This window comes from Toxorhynchites rutilus, chromosome 1, assembly GCF_029784135.1.
Source record: "Toxorhynchites rutilus septentrionalis strain SRP chromosome 1, ASM2978413v1, whole genome shotgun sequence".
NCBI classification, from domain to species: domain Eukaryota; kingdom Metazoa; phylum Arthropoda; class Insecta; order Diptera; family Culicidae; genus Toxorhynchites; species Toxorhynchites rutilus.
Window position 1 is genome coordinate 37995126 of NC_073744.1, and position 21251 is coordinate 38016376.

The following is a 21251-nucleotide window of genomic DNA, read 5'->3' on the forward strand; positions in this document are numbered from 1 at the left end:
AAAAATAATGAAATTTTTTCATATATTGTTCAATTGCCTGTAGCATGATTTATGGAGCACCCCAGCGCATTCTCCGAGAGTTATAGCCATAATGAAACAGATTGCATACGGACCGTGCGATTATCACGATGCGTCTTTTATAGCACGCTAGCATAGTACAATAACTGACTCGAAGATAGCGCATGCAACACTTAGGGGGAGTGTTACTCATTAAGAGTGGTATAAAAATTACGTAACGCTAAAAATGCGAATTTTGGAAAGGGTCCCCTATGTTCGCCCTCTAAGTAACTATATGCAATGCAAGACAAACCCTCCTCCCTCTTAAGTTGCATATCGCTAACATGATCTGTGCAAAAAGTCAGTCGTTTTAGAAAATTTCACAATATTTTAGTTTTTATTAAGTAACTAGCTGACCCAGCAAACGTTGTTCTGCCATATAAATTATTTCTAGTGAATATATTGGATGTCAAATAAAACATAACTAATGTATTGCAAGTATCTTTGAATGGTTTAACGATCTATAGAACTAATCGAATGTGATCGATTAAAAAGAATGAAAGTTTGGGTGATGTTTTTTGATCCAAAGTGTTTCATTAACGTAAATTACATGTTTGATCTCTCAAAAGTGCAATGTCAAGAGAAAAAAGTACTACATTTTTTGTCGTAAAGTAGAAAAGATGGACGGCTTAATTTATAACAGCTAGGTCCCATTCATGAATTGCGAAACCAACGATACGCCCGACAACTTCAATGGAGCTGATGTACCGTCCTTTTTGGAACCACATTATTTCTTCGTTTACATTCAATCAAGGAGTATTCACATCGGTGTTCTAATTTTGAAACACAGCCATATTGCTTCCTTTATTCAAGGATTGGCAAATGTATTAATTGCTCTTACCCGATCTGTAGAACTTATCATTAATATAACCATTGAATGTTTTGTTCAGTTGAGGCGAATATGGTACCAATCAACGATTTTCATTGTCAATGTGTGCGTTATTGATATTTGTAAACGATTGTCCGTGTTCATCAGTATTTCTTCGTTGATATATTGGAGTATTCACCTACGGTTGTGATCGTATCGTTGGGGAAATCTCTAGCAAAACGCTTTGTACATATTCCATCTGTTATGTAAGGCGAGAAAAGTTTCAGATCATCACACGGACCATGAACCATGCTTGTGGTAACAATATCGAACGGTCATTCATATTCCGGAATCCTGTTGGTATAACATTCGATCGAGTTTTATAACACTTACTCCCTATCAGATTGGCAGACCCGAAAGCAAATTTTGAATTGTTGAAATTTGAATGAAAATTATCACTCAATGTCGTTTAAATACATAAAATACATAGTCCTGACCCTATCGTAACTTTTCTCTATAAATTCCTTGCATTCCTTCAATTTCCACCAAAACATTATCCAAAATAAAAAAACAACATCAGACACATGTTTCGTTCAGCATTTTGTCCCAATAGGAGAAAATGTGCTACTTTTTTATATAGAACAAATATTTGATATGTAGAGCTAATTTGAATTTCAAATATTGGTTTTAAAAGCGTGTTTATTCCATCCGAATATACATTACCATTTTTGCTTCACAAAAAATGAACAGGAAGCTTAATGTTGTCTTTGTCGAGTCGCGTGGCAAGGTAGCTACATTTGCACAACTCGATTGGAGTTGATTTGAACGGGTTGCAGAAAGCGGAATTGTAATTCTGACTCGATCGGTCTTCAGAATACGGGTGAGTAGTAAATCAGTAGACAGATCCGGAATTTCTGAGGAAATTACACTATTGATTTCCTCATCGCGTATTTTGTAAACTAACCAAATTAAACATGTGTGTATGAGGCAATTATCGCTTCTTCCGTTCAACCAAATACAACCAGCAACATGTGGGACCAAATACGTGTAATGTTGCAATGAAGCTCATTAACGACTTTTTTGTTTGAACACACGTGTTGTAATTTCAGGACAATGTACTGCGTTTTGGCCGAGCAATAGCAAAGACTGTGTCGGCTTTGCTTATGATAGCGTCTCGCAAGGTAATACATTCTGCCGCACGCCGCTATTGTTGATTGTGTCGGAAGAATCGCAGTCGTACGTGTGTGTCAACGACGAATTCCAGATTGCTTTTTTCTTCGAATCACAATTTCTCGCGTCACAGTACAGTCACTTTCTATGATTCTCGCAACGCTTGCGCTTGCGTGCTCTCCAGCAGGGGTTTTATTAGGATTAATAACAATAGCGTGATTCTCATTTTGTAAACCGAGTGTGATTTGAAGCATTCCAATAATTGGTTGTGCTCATTCAAAAATATTTCCAGCTCGCCAGCGATACGCTAGGCTTTAGACGAAGTGAGGTTACTTGCGAATGTGTAGATGAAAGTTCGATGTAGCGTCATCTTTCATTTAACAACATAAATAAATTCTTTATGTTTGAAAAACGAACGACGGTTAAATTATTTGAATCTTGTTTATACAAAAATTCTAAAATCTCGATTAAAAATAGGGTATGATTTAAACTTGTGGTTATAGGTATTGTTTGAGGTCAAATTTAAGAAAAAAAATCAGATTTTTGTTTTGCATAGAGCCACCTTAATAGGTATTAAATATACAGTGTTTTCCATTTCGGGCTTCCGAAAATATACAGCCCCGCGCTGACAACCGTTTGACATAGCTGTCAACCAAAGCGTCATATCGTTAGTTGAATGTCTGCCATTTTACAATATGGATCGTTTTAGCATCGCACAACGTGTTAATTTTGTTAAATTATACTATAAAAATGATGAAAAACCGGCAAATGTTTTTCGAGCATTACGGACGGATTTTGGTCGTCATGGACGGCCTACAGAGCACACAATCGCTAATGTAGTGCGTAAATTCGAACAAACTGGATACGTAGCAGATATTGTGAAACCTGTGCATCATCGTAATGTGCGTTCGGACGAAAATATTGCTGCTGTTGCTGCCAGTGTGGAGGATGACCCGAATGTTTCGATTCCACGGCGTGCTCAGCAATTGGGCTTGTCAAATACATCATTGTGGCGAATTTTGCATTTGGACTTGCACCTACATCCATCAAAATTTTAACTGATACAAAAATTAGAGCGTGGTGACCATGGAATGCGTCGGGCATACGTCGATTGGGTGAACGAACAACAGCAGCAAAATGCTGATTTTTCGCATCAAATTTTCTTCAGCGATGAGGCACATTTCGACACGACCGAACATGGCCATATTGCGAACGAAATTTGAAGGACGCATAATTTCGCGTTTTGGTGATGCCAATTGGCCGTCCAGATCATGCGATTTGAACCCGCTAGACTTTTTTTTTGTGGGGTTATGCGAAAGACCGTGTCTATGCCAACTCTCCGCAAACTCTTCAACATTTGAAAGACAACATTCGTGAAGTTAAGACCGAGATACCGCCCCATATGTGCCGAAAAGTCATCGAAAATTTCCTGTTCCGGATCAAGGTGTGCGAGGAAGCCCTAGGTGGACATTTGAATGATGTTGTATTTCACACATAATGGCATAAACCAAACTTTAATTTGAATTAAAAGTTTCATCGAAATTCGAATTCTATGTGTGTTTTATTTAGAGGAATATAAGCGGATATAAATTGATGTTTATTTATACAAAAGTAACGTCTCCTTGGTTCAATGTAGCAGTTCTTGTCACTACAATTCACTACTTGCAAAAGGTACTGGAATGTCCTTACGTAACCACTCGGCTGAATATCCTACTGATTCCACTTCACTGATTTTGGGAGATTGTGGACTCAATATAGCTTGAACGCTTCAACGGGATCGCTAGGTTGCACCACACATCAGCTAATGATTCCCCTGCATACTTGAAAAGTGTTGTTTCCAGTTCCGAGTTCCCGGTTTTGAGTTTTTCATCCGAGTGAGATCCGTCATGATCATGAGAAAGTATTAAACCTGCTAACTTCCGGGAAAGAGGAGCCATCCGACGTCCAACTCGGTTAAAAGCACTGCGTCCTGGAGCGTTTGTAGAAACGAGATTTAGTCGAAAATATCTATGACCTTTATATAACGAGGGTACTCGTATGGTTCTTCATCCACTTTAATTATGAACTTTGAACTGGCTTGATTTTTCCTTGATGCCGAACAATTTCGAACTTAGGCAACACGAAAATGCGTTAAAAGAACAGTGCCTTCCGGAACGAATTGCAACATGCATTGGATTACTGTATTCAGCAGCATGACCGAGGGGCCCTAGCTTTATTCTGCATCCTGCGATAACAAACGGAAAAAGCTTATGTTTAGCAGCCATGACGTAATCATGATCCGGTTGATTAACACGATATTCGAGATACTTCTATCGGTGATTGCTTCTGACTGTTGTTAGGCCCATTACAATACGTGCTTCACCATCTTGGCTCAGGAAACACAGCTGATTCAGTCCCAGAAACTGCTCAAGCATATAGGGGCACGTGAATTTGTTTAGAATTTTGTTATGTTACGATTACGGATAACAACATCTTAAAAACTCTGTTTTCTGTTATTATTGGGCTATATGTAGAAAATATGGAGTGTAAAAAATGTTTTATTTTTTTTATCTCAAAAAAAAAAATCAGAACATAGGCGTTTTTGATTTTTTTTATATACCGGCAAACCTGTTTTTGTGCGATCAGTTATTATTGGGCTATATGTAGAAAATATGGACTGTAAAAAATGTTTTATTTTTTTTATCTCAGAAAAAAATCAGAACATAGGCGTTTTTGATTCAGTGGTCCAATGTACGTATCATATCATCCCTTTTAGCGTGGTTCCTCGTTCGTGCGACTCTTTTTGTGCCATTTCATTATGACATCGGTTCTTGAATCACCAAACTAATCGCGCACATAATAATATCGCACCTTAACAGTCACACAAATGTGAAATCGCACAAAAAGTTCTCCTGTATATCCGATATTGCAGCAGACAACAAATAAAATTTACTGCACCAAAATGGAGAAATAATGAACAAAAAAAGTTATAATTAAAAAAAATGGATTTTTGACAATTGTTGAAATGTTTTTCATAATCGTTTTTGAATTGCAGTCATAAACAATCAAAACATGAGAATTTTCAGCAAATTTTATTTTTAAATCACTGTCACTCAGAAACGGTAGCATTCAGCGAAATTTTCTCGTGCATCTTTTCGTCTGCAGATTATGCGTACTTTCATGAAATCGGGTCTAAAAACAATTATAAGAAACATTCCAACAATTTTTCAAAAAAAAACATCTTTTTGTCCATTATTTCTCCACTTGGCGCATTGTGCAATAAACTTCATCAGTTGGCCGCCGCAATATTTGCTATTTAAAAAAGAAATCAAAAATACCTTTTTCGAGAAAATTTTAAAATTTATATAATTTATATATTTATATAAAAATTTGAGCCATACAAAAAATACAAAATAAAAAAACCATTTATGGAAAAGAATCGTTATTTGCGGTGGAACAGCTCAGAATTGGATCAAAGCAAACAAGACTGAACTAAACTTTGACCTTGAAGTCTTATCATTTTCTACTTTATCGGTTCGCGGCTGCGATGTGCTGATAAAGGCATCCAATATTTCTGATCATCAATGATCGCTGCTCATTTCCAAATGATCCATATGACTCGCATAACGGAAGAAAATTATTGAATCAAACGAAATGATGGCGTTGTTCAGTTGGCTTTAGATTAATTTCACGCCAAACCGGGCGCGGCCCGTTTGCCAATAGTTTCATTGAAACGGGTAAAATTGGAAAGAGTATTATAGTAACTGAGTGTATTCTTGTATTCTTAGAGCTGTCAAACTTCGAGGTAATGCAACTTGTGATTATTTCATGATCTTGTTCGTCTTTTTCATTAATTATCGTTCGACGCCCAGACATTGTGTTCATCTTTTTTCAGAAATCGGTGAAATAGCCCTGGTCAAGTTTCGCGATTCACGAGCAGATAATTGCGATTTCCCTCGTGTGGCTACTCAGATGATCGTGTTTGGGTTTGTCATCGGCTATGATAAAACGGTGCGAGAAGCTTCTTCTTAACCGTTCATTGACATTTATTAATAAAAAATAATGTTCATTTGGGACACCACTAAGATGAAACATTTAAAGTTTTTCTAGACAGCTTTGACTTTAGGTTAGTAAACTTCTTTATCACAACAAATGTACTCCGAGGTACTTTTCCATGTGAAATTCTAAACTACATTTTTTTCGCGGATGATGGTTCAAATATAAATAAAGATTTCCCTTCGCGCAGCTAGAAAATCAGGATTGTCATCTGGATGATTTTTTCCGGGCCTAATGATTTCTCGAAAATCTTCGAGAGTTTTCAAAAACAGTTTTTTTTAAAAAACAAGATTGATTTATTATCCTCTTAAGAAAAAAAATACAGTTTTTACACTCGCTTCACTTTTTTTTTACTTTGTGTTTCATGTTATGGATTTTATGTTAATCGGCCGGTGCGGTCAACGCATCTGGTTGTCAGAACGGGATTGTGTGTCAGCGTCACATTCGTGATTTTTTTTGTGTCTTTGAATTGCAAATTTCAATGGGTGTATGCTTCTGAGCGTGTTTTGGGCTCACCTAGATATTAGTTATTGCTTCGGCGGTCTTTCAATTTTATTGCGTGTTTAGTTTGAGTTTTTAAGCTTCAGAAAGCAGTCTTTCCCTCCAGCCAAAACTGAGAGGTGTGTATTACCAGATATTCGTTTGAATGTCCGCAACGGGGCAATTTTTCTGGCGGATATACATTTCAGCAAATTGCAAAATTGGAGAAAGCAAATAGTGCTGTATGTGGGTATCTGGTTATACAATTAGTCAGTAGGAATAGGCTAATTCGCAGATTTTCGAACCATGTCTAGACTGTAACCGTCAATTGTTATTTTTCAAGGTTATGAAACTCTGGGAATTCGCGACTTACACAATGGCTTGCGACGCTCTTAATCATATATGTTTCGCCCCCTAGACATTTTTATTACCTTTTTTGTACACCACTAAAACCTTTCACTGCCATTAGTCGTGATGCTTATCAATTGGATCAAGCCCCCGGCTACCAAAAAATAATAATAATTGCATTTCGTGCAGAATCTACTTTCATTTTCTCCACAGGCGAAAACCAGCATATTTACGTAGGACTACATTCCAATCGAATTGCTAATCCTATAATATTTGTTTGAAATGCTATGTATTACGGTTTCATATTCCGTAAATGGTTAAAAATAATGGACCTTCGAAGCATTCCCATTTTTTCATACATTTATTCTGTCCATTTGTGTGATTATCTACCTGCAGCAAAAATGCCCGTCATTATACGATGGTAGGCAGATAAGGCGTGCCCCCTAGGGCCTTACACTTTCGCTTCAATTGACACATCGTCACTTGATATTGAGTCTATCACCTTTCAAGCTCCGGCAAACTCATACAGGCTGAAAATAGTGCTTTTCTCTCTTCAAGCTCAATAGAGCGAATTTCTCTTCACCTCTATACAGTTACGTTTCGTGTCATGTTCATTTCTTCCATTCTTCACACTGAATCGAAGTTATCAAATTGTCAAATGAAAATGAAAGTTTCATCCGATATTAGAAAGTGTCTTATATGGGGTCGTGCACAAATTTCGTTACGCGAGAAGGAGGGGGGGGGTCGAAGTTGCGTTACCTAATATGATATAAGGGGGAGGGAGGCTAGTCGTAATCGTTACGTAACAAAAGTCCATTTTTAGTCCTAAGTGAATTCACGCGCCCTAACTGCTTGAGCAGCTTGTTTCGATTCTGGGACCGAATGAGGTGTGTGTTTCCTGGGTCAGAATGATAAAGCACGTGTTGTGATGGGCTTAACAGTAGCCAGTAAGTAGACACCGATTAATGAATCTCGAATATCGTGTTAATCTACCGGATCATGATTTCAGTGGTCTAATGTACGTTCCAGTTCGTTCAGGAAGGTACTGTTTTTCGAACACATTTTCTTGCAATTTTGGTTTCGTCGATTCTAATCCGACGTTCTAGATGTTGAAGATGTACCTCTTACAGGCAGTCCCGAAAATGTCGATGAAATCGCAGAAATAATCAAAGTTGACCAGCACGTTAATAGTCGTATCATCGCCCAGAAGCTAATGATCGACTATTAAACTGTTTTAAATCATTTGCGCAAAGCTGGACTCTTTTATAACAACAAAACATTTTCATAACAAAAACATTTGACGGAGCACCTGCATTTGTCAATCAATAAAACAAATCCTATTTGCATTGACATTATCCAACTGGGAAAACTAAAGGGTGTGTCACATCAAATTGCATCACGAAAAAAAGGTTTTGGAAATTTAATTTTTAGGAATTATATCTTCAGCTTTCGCTTATAATCAGATAAGAGTGTATAGATCACGTTGGCCATGCTTCACTGTTAATTTTTCGTCAATTTGGAAAAATGTCGTCGAACGAAAAAGAGCGTCGTGAATTAATCCTGTGCACTCATTTCGAGAATCCGGAGTTGTCACATCGGGACATCGGTAAGATGCTGGGAATCGTCCAATCCACGGTCAGCAGAGTACTAAAACGATACTTCGAGAACCTAACCATCGACCGGAAGGTGAAGAACGGCAAAAATGGATGCTCCGTCAGTGAAAAAGATCACAAGCGCGTAGTTAAGCAGTTCAGACGTGATCCGAGAAGTTCGGTCCGGGATGTCGCCAATAAGCCGAATTTGTCAAGTTCATTCGTCCAGCGGACCAAGCAGCGGGAGGGCCTGCGTACATACAAGGTTCAGAAGGCTCCTAACTGCGACGAAAGGCAAAACATGGTGGAGAAGACGCGAGCCCGGAAGCTGTACACCGAAATGCTGACGAAGCCGCATTGCCTGGTAATGAACGACGAAACCTACGTCAAAGCGGACTTTCGTCAGCTGCCGGGCCTGTTGTTCTTCTCCGCAGAGGACAAATTCAGCGTTCCGGAGGAGATTCGCAAGCAGAAACTATCCAAGTTTGCCAAAAAGTACATGGTGTGGCAAGCGATCTGCTCATGCGGAAAGCGGAGCGCCCCCTTCGTGATGACCGGCACGGTAAATGGGCAGGTTTACCTTAAGGAGTGCCTACAGAAGCGCTTACTACCACTATTGAAGCAGCACGAGGGCCCGACCATTTTCTGGCCGGATCTCGCTTCGTGCCACTATTCAAAGTACGTGTTGGAGTGGTACGAAGCCAACGGGGTCACCTTCGTGCCAAAGGAAATGAACCCGCCCAACGCGCCGGAGCTTCGCCCAATAGAGAAATATTGGGCGATTATGAAGCAGGCCCTCCGGAAGAACCCAAAAGTTGTCAAATCGGAGGTGGACTTCAAGAGAAAATGGATTTCTGTTCAAAAAAAACTACAACCTGACGTTGTACAGAACCTTATGGACGGGGTAAAGAGGAAGGGGCGAGCATACGGGCTTGGGCTCGAAGTATGAATAAAAAGAAAATGCCAAAAGTTGTTTAATAGTTTTTATTTTACTGTCTAAAAGTGTTGTGTTTTCAAAAGGATCGGTCTACTGGGCGAATTTCTACAGCGTTTTTTCCGTGATGCAATTATGCAATTTGATGTGACACACCCTTTATTTCGATTGCGTGTCGCAGTTACACGATATCTGACCCGGAGTGAACAAGATAAATCTCTATATGCCCAGTGACATTAAAATAAAGAATGTTTTTTTTCAAAGTTGGGTTTTCAAGTGGGATCATTTGCTATAACTTCGCGAAGCGCAAATTTCCCGCGGAGCACCATTTGAAAACCCCTGCAAGAGTTTTTCGCCAACAAGGACCAAAGCTTCTATTATAGAGGTATTATGAAGCTACCTTGAAAATGGAATTTTACAACAAAATGATGCATAATTGACCTGAATCAGAAAATCCGAAACATCCTAAATAAAGTTTTGAATTTCACTCAAAATTCACTTTTTCACCAACCTAATATTTTAATTTCTCGAAGCTAAAGTTATGAAAAATTTTCAATTGACTTTGACAGATTGTGTACACCCTTGTGTGTACAGATTATGTTAACGTAAGTGAAGGGAAGATGGGTTTGCGTTACTTATTGTTACAATAAGTATTGTTGTTCAAACATCGCATTTTCCGCGTAACGTAGTTGGTGTATCACGTCTTTCGAACAAAGATGAAGCGTAATGGCGTAAGCGCCATTTCCACTGTGATGTGGCGCAAGCGCCATTTTTCCTATGCTGTGACGTAATTTGATAGTGATGCGATGTGATTTTAGAAATCACCATTTTTTTTTGAATGAAAACATTCGAATTCTCAAGTAGATGTTGCCTTTATTATTGCTTGAGTTTACTGTCATCATATTGATCCATTCATAATTTTGGCTTTCTTCAGAATATTTTCTCTTCTTAGGCATTTTAAAAGTGTTACCCTCAACACACTCAACACAGAGAAATTTTATTTCTGCTATGTGCGGAGGACACAATAAACAAACTGCAGCGCGCCAAGCGGTTGCCATCGAAATCATGTGGGCAAAATAACATTATTAAGTTGGATAACTCATGATCAGAATTGGGTTCATCAAAATGCGTTAATTTAATGGTTTAGCTATGTAAATCTGATACAAATGGTGTGCAAGCATAATGTTTACAATATTTGTAAGTGTTATGATCCAGAAAAGGTCTGAATACGTGCCAAATAATCATCTGGTGATCGATTAAAAGTTAGCTTGAATGAGGGGCGCATTGACACAAATAGATGGTGTATTTTATAATCCTTTAAAACATGTGATCCCGTAAAAATATACCATAAACCTACTGTAAATCATGAAGAAGACAATTTTATTTATATGTTTTGAAACATCCGAATACCTTATTTGACACAGGAGCGCTGAATTGGAACATTCAAAAAAGTGGGCAAACCATGATATTTTCGACTGAACAAACCAAAATCATTTAGGGTAAATGATCTTGGTTTGTCTAGTCGAAAATATGATCATGGTTTGCCCACTTTTTTGAATGCTCTAATTCAGCGCTCCTGTGTCAAATAAGGCCTTCGAATGTTTCGAAACATATAATTTCAATTTCATTACATGCCTTTTACATGATTTATAGTAGTTTGATAGTATATTTTTACGAAATCACATGTTTTAAAGGATTATAAAATACACCTTCTATTTGTGTCAATGCGCCCCTCATTCGAGCTAACTTTTAATCGATCACCAGATGATTATTTGGCACGTATTCAGACCTTTTCTGGATTACAACACTTATAAATATTGTAAACATCATGCTTGCTCACCATTTGTATCAGATTTACATAGCTAAACCATTAAATTAACGCATTTTGATGAACTCAATTCTGAACATGAGTTGTCCAATTCAATAATGATGTTTTGTCCACATGATTTCAACACCTTATGGTAGTATTAGCAACTAGAGACTTGGGGCTTTTCAACAAACCCAAACTCGTATCGATTATGTGTGATTTTCATGAAGAAAAATCGATTTGCATTTACTAGTTGCGTAAAAACACCCCAAATTGGACAAACCAAGATCATTTACCCTACCTTAGTGCCTTTTTTCTTCAGGCATTCTTGACGATGTTTACATTCCTCGCCTGCTCAATTCCTTTTTCGGATGAATTGAGCTGAGTGTTGATTGAAGGGTAAATGTCTGATTTGGTGAACAAATGCACTCTTCTAAATGCTCCATCAAAGCGCATCTTGTAACAAAACTCATAACATCTTCGCCTAAACTGTATCTGTTTTACTTCGGATAATTTCGGATGGAATTATGTTATTTAACACGGATGGTTTCAATTGCATCTTGAATTCGAAAAAATCGGTGCTGTCCATAATTATTACAATCCGGTTCTCAACTACGGAACGGAAAAGTGTGTGAATTCTTCTCCCTGATGCTTTCTGATGCGTTGCTCAACGGCAGCATGTTGGAGAAAATAATTGGAACCAGACTCTCGCATACTTTGATGGATGAACGCCAATCGGTTGTGGAAACAGCGATTTATGTTTGCTGATTATACATGCAATTTTACAAAAAGGCTCGTACTGAAAATTCTTTTCTCTGGCGCTTGCGTCACTTTGCGATATTACGGCAGAGATACAAATAGTGATTTTTCTTCGTGGAGCTAGAACATGTTCCTCTCGATTATCCTGTTTTTTCCCGGCCTGATGATTTCTTATAAAGCTTTGAAACGAGATCTTACAACTGCAAAGTATCTGCATCGTGGTCATCTCGTGTGGTTTTTAAACCTAGATTTATTATCCTCAGTAGAGACAAAAAACAGTTTTTACACTTGAACTCAACCATTTCACTTTTGTTTACGTTATGTTTTATCTTACGGATTCTTGTGCTAATCGGCTCACGACCTATCACAAATGTGCGCACGGTCAACGCGTCTGGTTATCGGAACCGGATTATGTGTCAGCGTCGTATTCGTGATTTTTTTGTGTCTTTGAGTTGCAAATTCTAATGAGTAGTGTATTTGAGCGTGTTTTTTGCTCATCTAGATATGAGTTATTGATTCATCTGTCATTGGAGCCTTTCCTACCAGCCAACACTGAGGGGTGTGTATTATCAGATATTTGTCTGAATGCCTGCTGTGGGGCACTTTTTTTTGCGAAACAAGAGAGGGGAAACAGTGCTGTATGTGGGACTTCCAACTATTCAATTAGTTGAGCCCTTGGTATGGGACAGATTAATTCGCAGATTTAGAAGCCCCGTCTAGACTGTGACCGCCAATTCTCGTTTTAGGAGGTTATCGAACTGGCAACTTAATGTATAATTTAGTTCTTCAGATTTCGCGAATTACATAATCACTGCGACGCCTCTAACCATCTATCGCCAACTAGACATTCCATTTTATATCCTTTAAAACAATTCAGTGTCATTCGTGACGGCGATGCCTATAGCATTGGAACAATGCCCCAGTTGACCAGTTGACCTGACATACATTGGATTTGATTGAGGCCCAGGAAAAAAATGCGCTCTGAGTAAACATTCACCGCATCTATTTTCCTGAGAAATCTATCTGTGTGGACTCCTCAATCGAAAACTCTGAAGAATCGATTAATGATGATGATGGTCCCGCCTCCTTTGCCTACAGAGATTTGAGCAAGACGAGTGATATTTTTTTTTCAGCATTGAAATCAGTTTAGCAAAAAAAAACCGTAGTGATTTTATTTACAGATAAAAGTTCAAAAAAAAAATTTCAATGTCAAAATACAAGCCAATACTCAGTGTTGTCCGCCACAGAGTCGATATGGTCCCGACAAGGCCCTTGTAGCCAAATGGTCCACCAAGACACAAGTCCAACCGCCAGTCTTGTTTAGGATTGACTTGAATATCCCCATCCAAAGATATCGAGAAATTTTCCTTCACGAAAAATTTCTAGACCGGCCCTTACAAACTTTTAAATTTTAATTTTTTTTCAACTACTACAATATAAAAACATAAAATAAAAATAAAAATAGTCCATCATCACCAAGATCATGACAGAAATAATAGAGATTAATACAAAATAGAGAAAAAAAATAATGTTAAAAAAATAAATCGTCTACACATTATAATCCGTTCAATAGAAACTTCGTCAGATACAATATTCAATGAAAAAAATAAAATAAAAAAGACTGCATAAAAATTTTCACACAAATTATCCGTTCGTATAAAACTTCGTCAGTTAAAATTTTCGTCATAAAGTAAAAAGAAAATAATCATTCAGCTGTTATGGAAACACAACTTTCACGTGTGAAACACAGCTTCTCTTAAACTCTGCTAATGCACGTTTAATTTGTCTTGGCATCGAGTGGAAAACATTTATTCCTTTGAAATACAACGAATTTTGTGAAGCACATGTCAAGAAATGGGGTGTTCTTAATTCATTCGCGTTCATCGCAGGAATGCAACGAGAGCAGTTTAATGAAGAGATGCTGATCTAAATTAAGTGTAAAGCGAAGTACTTGAGATGAAGCAATATTATTTAAATTTCGACATAACTGGAGGCAACGAGTATCAAATAGCAATAAGTGTTGTTTTTTCATTGGTTGTTATTCGTCATTTTTTTACATCTTCCACGAATCCATATCAACTTTATGCTTGAATGGATGATACAAATTATAATTTTTTCAACGGAAACATGTGTACAAATTTAATAATTATTAAATACTTCCATGTTTTCTGCTGCAAATTTGCTGATTTCAGTGTAGTAAATAAGTTTTTTGACAGCTAAAGCTCTCAACATACATAATTGTTAAGTTTCTAGCAAATATTCAGAAAAATCAAAAAAACACCATTTTTCGGAACATCCAGTGCGAGTCGCCAGATTTTATCGAAAATCATCTGCCATAGCTTGTATATCCCTCTACAGCCCAAGCCCGCTTTAAGACGGGCTTCGCGGATTCTCTTTTCAAATTATTCAGACATTATTTTCAATGTTCACCCCCACTAGAACGTCTTTAGAATATTTTCATCCATCACACATACACATTGTTTTAATGCTGACAGCTTTCTGCTATAAGTATTTTATGTTGAAAAGTCGGAAAGTCGGAGATAAATGAAAAACTTGGGCGGTAGAGGGATATGGCACAAACAGATATGAATTTAGGGATTCCGTGATTTTTTAACATAACTTTCAAGTTTTTTTTATAAAATTCGTTTATTTTTACAGGCTCTTTTACATAGGTTTAAAATAGCCGAATTCTTAAATATATATTAGGCTGTCAAAAAAGTCCTGCGGTATTTCCGCGAGGTGTCGTTGTAAGCGCGTAGTTCTAGTTGTATTCATTGTATCGAGTCATACTATAGCTTGTTGGAAAGGTATTTTTGCGCGCTATACTATAGTCCTTGACAGTGTTTTGTTTGGTTAAGTCGTTCGTGAGTTATAGTGTCGCAAATATGGAGCAAAATAAAGAGATAATCCGACATATTTTACAGTACTACTATGACAAAGGCAAAAATGCATCTCAAGCTGCCAATAAAATTTGTGCAGTTTATGGACCCGATACAGTTTCCATTTCCACCGCACCACGATGGTTTCAACGTTTTCGTTCTGGTGTAGAGGTCGTCAAAGATGCGCCACGCTCCGGAAGGCCTGTCGTCGAAAATTGCGACAAAATCGTTCAATTAGCCGAGAAAGACCGGCATAGTAGCAGCCGTAGCATCGACCAAGAGCTGGGGATAAGTCATCAAACCGTTATTAACCATTTGAAGAAGCTTGGATTCACAAAGAAGCTGTACTGCCAACAACTGGACCGCTTGAAGGTAGCACTCATGAAGAAGAGGCCATCTTTGATAAACAGAGGCCGCATTGTCTTCCATCAGGACAACGCCAGGCCACACACTTCTGTGGTGACGCGCCAGAAGCTCCGGGAGCTCGGATGGGAGGTTCTTTTGCATCCGCCGTATAGTCCGGACCTTGCACCAAGTGACTACCATCTGTTTTTGCCCATGGCGAACGAGCTAGGTAGTCAGAAGTTAGCCACAAAAGAGGCCTGTGAAAATTGGCTATCCGAGTTTTTTGCCAATAAGGAAGCGACCTTCTATAACAGGGGTATTATGAAGTTGGCATCTCGTTGGGAACAAGTCATCGAACAAAACGGCGCATATTTGACTTAAAACAGATGATTGTAACTAATTTTATGAACAAATGAAAATTCAAAAAAAAAATACCGCAGGACTTTTTTGACAGCCTAATATTTCAAAACTATGCATAAACAATTTTCTTAACTCTATGCTTAGTAAGGTGGAAAACCGATTACTCGCGGTGGACTCGAGTTTAGAAGGGTGACATATTTTATCAGGAAAAGGATGGGATATAAGGAAGTTGTTACAATGTTGATAATCACACTCAATTCTTAAATCTTTTCGTATATCTATTGCGTATTTACATTCTACTGTTCATAACAATTCGTTGAACACTGCAAATCCTGTTGACTCGTTCATAGAGGTCCCATCAGTAAAATACATATTACTACGAATAATACGCCCATATTTTGCATTGAAGATAGTTCGAACGGACTTCGATCGATGATAGTCTGAAATTCCATGGATATCCTGCTTCATGGACAACGAACGAACGAAAACGAACACGGTTGGGAATATGTGAAGAAGGAACAACCTGTATGGAGATGAAATCATGAATTCGGAGCGAAAATTTAGTTCGATTAGCTGCTAAAAATTTCCGATCACCAATGGGTTCATAACCTTACACCGAATGAGGAATCGAAGAGATAATAAATTGAAACGATATTTGGGAGTACGTCTGCCAAAGCCTCGAGTCTCATGGTATGCGTTAAGGGCGTACATCCCAACGCAATACGGAGATACTGAATACGATCGAGTTTAATAAGGTATGTTTTGGCAACTGATTGAAAACAGAAACTGTCATACTCCATTACTGAGAAAATAGTTGGTCGATGCAACATTATAAGATCTTCTGGATTTGCTCCCCACCAGGTAAATTTTCTTTGGTAATTGGTAATTGTACGGAGAAAGTTAATTCTTGCAAATCATTGGCTTTGGCACGAAGAGTTGTACCGGCAGCCACAATTTATCCACCATAACGTAGTCAGGGAGAGCGGAGTCAGCAAAAGTGACTCGAAGGAGTTGGACGGCGTAAATTTATTTTTTTCTCCTTGCTGGGTGATTTTTGCAAGTTGGCGACATTCCAAGATCTCCATTTCCATCGAAGGAAGCCTCTTGAACTTGCCAACTCCCATACTTAGTATCGTTTCTCACGTCAGGCCCGTTTCCGATATAACGCCCTCAATTTATACGTTATGAGAGGGAATGAAAACTCGATATTCGAGGTTGAAATGCTTATCAGCAACAATCTCGTTCGCGTCCTTTCGGTTAGGCACGACAACTCACAGATTGTTCGGTCTTACTTGACAAATTCTGGAAACAGAGGTGTATCTTTTCAGATATGTTATAATGTGAATGACCTTCAGGACTTTGCCATTAGGTTTGGGCCGGAAAAAAAAACAACTCAAGGATCAGCGCCAGGTGCATTGTTCGGATAAACCCTGACACATGGAGCGAATACAATAGGAGTGGAATTCGAGGACGAGGGTTGGGTGTGCACATTTACATCAGAGGGGATAAGTGAGATCGATGATTGGATGGAAGTGTTGGAGGAATCAGGGGAGAGGTTTGCAATCTTTTTTTTTGGAGGGAGGCTTGGTAGTGTGAGGTGACTTCGGGTATAGGTGTACTTATAAAGGACTCACTGCTCATTGGTTGAGCAAGCGTGAGGGAATCTGAGATGTCCCCGTCTAGACCCCCACCCTCCTCCACTCTTAGAACGAACGATTTTTACGTATACAATTAGTTATTTTTATCTCTCTGATTGAAAAAATTACATATATTTGATATACGCTCTGTTACCTTATCAATGGAGTCACAGAGGCCATGCGCTACGGAGACAACACAATAGCAAAAGAATACCGCTATTGTTGTACTCAACTGAGTGTCCACCACGAGTTGACGATGCCGTTATGTTGATGTATCCAATACAAATGCCGATCCAGACCACTGCAGAGGCGCTGCTTTCTCGGATCCGGCAACTTCGGGTACTTTGGGCACTACTTCACCACGGAACACACGAAAAAAAAAACAAATCGTTGGGAAGGAGTGTTGAAAGGCGCTCCCGGCTCCTTCAAGTTGACGAGGAATGGCTTTCAAGTTAAACTTAAAAACAGTTTCAACTTGCCACGGTGTACCTTATTCAGAAAAATTAACTTTTGCATGCGGCAAATTTTCAGTAGAAAAATGGATATATAGTCTCCAATTTATTTCCACTATATATTAAGTTTGGGTTATCGGTTTTCTACCTTATTAACAATAGCATTAAGGAAAATTGTTCATAGATATATAGTTTAGGTAATGTTTAGTTAAGAATTCGGCTCCTTTAAACTTATGTAATTGTGCCTGTAAAAATAACATTTTTAAATATGCTTCGAATTGTTCGATTTGCACCGTTTTGTTGTAAATTTTATTGCCATTCTAAACGTAGCTTCATAATGTCTCTCTCATAGATGTCTTGGTCTATATTGGCGAGAAACTCTGGCAATAAAATTTTTACAATCCTTTCTTGGTGTGGAGACGATCTGGTAACATCCGTACCTCTCACGCTAAAGATCACGAGTACTATCCTACTAAAAATTGAAGTAAAGTGACGAACCAGCCAAAAGTGTTGAAAGTCACTATAATACAGATAAAAAAATATTCTATTGATTCCAATTTCTTATCACTCAGAAAGTTTTGCAATGCGAGAAAAAGGTGGTTATCGCTTGATGCCAGGTCTGGAATATATGGTGGATGCATTGGAACATCCCAATCATCCCAAAATCCTGATGGAACACAACACCTCTTCTGTTGGCCAATTCTAGACGTTTCTGGTCAATCGCTAGCTTCAAACGGTCAATTTGTTGATAGTAGAGATCTCAATTTAGTGTATTGTACTAAAAGAAATAAAAAATAAAAAAATATAAAAAATTAATGGAAATAAAAAACATAAATTCACGTATTTTACTGTTACAGTATCGGCACAAAAATAAAGAAAAAAGTGTAAAATGTACCGAATTTTCTCTTTGTTGACATTTACTGTAAACACCCTGTAACTCACAAATGAATGAAACAAATATTAATGAAATGATAATTAATGATAATGAAACAAACAAATAAACAGCGAAAGAATATTTTTAGTGTGAAATGTCACTTTTACATCGAGCCTAAACTTGAAATTGTATGATCGATATTACGGGAAATATTGATTACTAATAATGGATTACTTTTTCCCCAACCTGATATAATCGAATTCTGTATATAATCGAGACTATTTTAAAATTTCTTTTATTGTTTTTTATACACATATTTTCTGTTTTTTTTTAATATGAAAGTAGTAATTAATTTTTGTTTCTTCTTCTTGAAGTCTGAAAATACCTTTCTTAGAGGAAATGCTATCACTCTCTCTTCTCAACTATGAAAACCAATTAAAAAACAATATGCTGATTTCCAGCGATGGGGAACGTAAAAGTAAGATCTGCAAAAAGCCCTTTTTCTCTCCTATGCCTCAACCAGATCAACATGAATCAGGTCAACCGGGGACTTGTTCCAATGTTATAGGCTTCACAGCTAATAGCTGTGAAAGGACAATAAAAACTAATAACAATGTGTTTCCTATATATGATGCATCTAATTGGCAGTTCGATAACCTCCAAATATGACAATTGACGGTCACTGTCTGAACGCGGTTTCAAAATCTGCGAATTAACCTGTTCCTAGGTGTAGTGTGTAGTGTGTTCGTACTATCTGTGAAACCAGATGTCCCAAATATGAAATTTTTTTGCACTCTGCTGTCCTTAGGTTGCTGGAATGTATATCCGCAAAAAAAAAACTACCTCGCAACGAAAACTCTAACGAATGTCTCATATACACACCCATCAGAATTGGCTGGTGGGAAAAGTTGCTTGTTAAAACCAACATCCTTGAACTTAACATTCACGTTAAGAGACGAATGAACTCTCTGAGTTTAAAGTCTCTTTAATTCAATACCGTTACCGTTAACATTCACTGTCATCACTGTCATCCGACCGCAATCGCTCATCTCTCGATATGCCCACAACACGATTAGGGATTTTTTTTCTCCAATTCAACGCTGACTCACAATCCAGTTCTGATAACAAGACGAGATGGCGATAGATATTTGTAATATAATTTAGACTAGGCCGATTAGCATAAAAGTCCGCAACTCATTTCAACACGAGAAAAAAAAATGTAAACAAAGTTGAATGAATGGAGTCGAGTGTGAAAACGGATTTTTTTTTTATTCCGGGGAGAGCGGTGGAGTTATGTTAAATAATTCACACGAGATGCCGACGATTATACACCTGGCAGCTGTAGGACCCGTTTAAAAGCACTTGAGCAGCAAACAATTCGATGAAATCTTCAGATTAGGAAAAAGATAGGATCATCCGGAAGAACCTGTTCTAGTTCCGCGTAGAAATAACTGTATTTGGGCTATCATCCACGAAAAAAAAACATTTGCAGGTTGGAGAGTCTGGTTGCGATGAACCCTGCGGAATCTGAACTGCCTTGAGGTAGTCCCATTGTTTTCACCGACGGAGGCGAATAAACGATTGAGAAGCAGGTTCTCGAAAAAAATTTTTACATCACAGAGCACGCCCAAACACAGTATTTTGAGTTTGTCAGCTGTCAGAATATTCCCTCTTCTCTCCGCGAATGTACTGGAGATCAGTGCATCTATGGTTTAAATTTATCTTTCCATAAAAAATGCGCAACACATAACTAAATAGTCACAATAGTTTGATCTTAAATTATTTTTGTATACCAGCCGACAACATTCTCGAAGTTTTGTTGACCAAAATAAAATAAAGTCCGTTTAACCGGTTTAACTTGTTTATCTCCAAAATTATAGAATATACTTTGACTTAAATGATTTACGTCATTCGCCGTACAGCTGCTTTCCACTTTCGTACAGTAAGCCTAAAAAACTGAGGAATGTGCATCGAGTTATAATCAGAACATCTGAAAATTTTAAAATATTTCTGATTCTGTTACTTCTCTGTAATACATCAATTTTTCTTTGTCAACGATGATGATGCTGATAAAAAGTACTCACTTTGAACTGTACGCTCATTAAGTAAGACAATTGTGCACTTTGTGATTCGTGCAACATATCACGCACTTTTCCACTGACTATAAACTGATTATAAACAAGTTGATGGAATCATTTATGTCTCTATGAGTAACATACATCTACATCTGAATAACTTCAGGTTAACTCTTGACTTTTACTCCTTCTATTTTCCAATAAAATTCCTCCATCGGTCACAAAGTTTCCTCTAGTTTTAATATTTTATTCCAATCAACAATTATGGGCATAGAGCCTCCAAACTCATAATTGTTTCTAGTCATGATGCCCGTTGGTATCAATACACCTCAATAACGCAGACATTGAAATGTTTGTAAGAGATACGTTGAAACAACCCAAAGCAAAAACTAACAAACAAGGAACGGCTACGAACGGATCGTTCATTGCTTTGTATAGGTGGTATAATAATCTGTGATGAACCCAATGACAGCTATGTGATCCACAAAACAATAGTTGCAATGCACCACACTAGATCAATCTAATGGTCTCTCCTATAAATGTGGCATTTTTGAATAAAGTTGAAACTTTGAAGCGTGGTATCTACAGTGATGTGCATAAAAACAAATCCACCTTAATATTGGAACACATTTGAAATCA

At 37.8% G+C, this 21251-nt stretch overlaps 1 protein-coding gene across 1 annotated transcript in view; it reads right to left on the bottom strand.

Annotated features, from left to right (window-relative positions):
* Positions 1-20915, bottom strand: part of LOC129762346 (alkyldihydroxyacetonephosphate synthase) — a 53953-nt gene extending 33038 nt beyond the window's left edge. Inside the window, exon 1 of the mRNA XM_055760552.1 lies at positions 20622-20915. The gene's annotated coding sequence lies outside the window, so the exon portion shown is untranslated. The remainder of the gene's footprint in view (positions 1-20621) is intronic.
* Between the last annotated feature and the right edge of the window lie 336 nt (positions 20916-21251).